This window comes from Palaemon carinicauda, chromosome 24 (genome assembly GCF_036898095.1).
Source record: "Palaemon carinicauda isolate YSFRI2023 chromosome 24, ASM3689809v2, whole genome shotgun sequence".
Taxonomy (NCBI): Eukaryota; Metazoa; Arthropoda; class Malacostraca; order Decapoda; family Palaemonidae; genus Palaemon; species Palaemon carinicauda.
The window spans coordinates 75,687,460-75,688,211 of record NC_090748.1 but is presented as its reverse complement, the minus strand read 5'-3'; positions in this window follow the sequence as shown (position 1 = coordinate 75,688,211).

The following is a 752-nucleotide window of genomic DNA, read 5'->3' as shown; positions in this document are numbered from 1 at the left end:
GAGAGAGAGAGAGAGAGAGAGAGAGAGAGAGAGAGAGAGAGAGAGAGAGAGAGAGAGAGCAATTAATATTCATGAGTTGTTTGAAGTAATTAAACACTTGAAACTCCACGATGTTTTTTCTTCTTTTTAGGAATAAGTGATCTAGATTCTAAAGAACAGTCCTCTATCGATATCAAATTTATTCGAGCATTTTGCACTTTAATGTGATGAAAAACATATTCCAAATAACAAGGGCTTTAAAACCTTTTCTTTAAGTAAAAAAAAAATACTCAACGACAATTGTATTCAATCGTACGCACTTCTCTTTCTGCAAAAGCATTAATGTGCTGAAAAACCCATTGGTATTTAAATGAATCACTTCTGTCTGGATAAATATCCTAAAGCATAGAAGTAAAAACCATACGGTAACTAAGCTTGCACAAAAGTGAAGAGATTACTAAATTTGTACGAGACGATAAAAATGCCAGCATTCCACGTAAATTTCCTGACCAAACCTTTAAAATTGGGAAATTGTTTTGCTAAAGGGGTAAAATAAAACGATCCGGGACAAATAAACGTGAAATAATGTTACAAACTGCAGCTTAGAGAAAAAGGCAGGAGCACTTTTGCAAACGTCGAGTCCATTTACCATGTCGAGAGGAAAAAATCTAACCTGTGTCTCATTCTGATGGAAAAATGGCTCGCCTTTCATTCCACCGCTAAAAATGCTAAAGCCCCATTCGAAGAGCAAAAATAGCTTCTGCTTGGCGTAT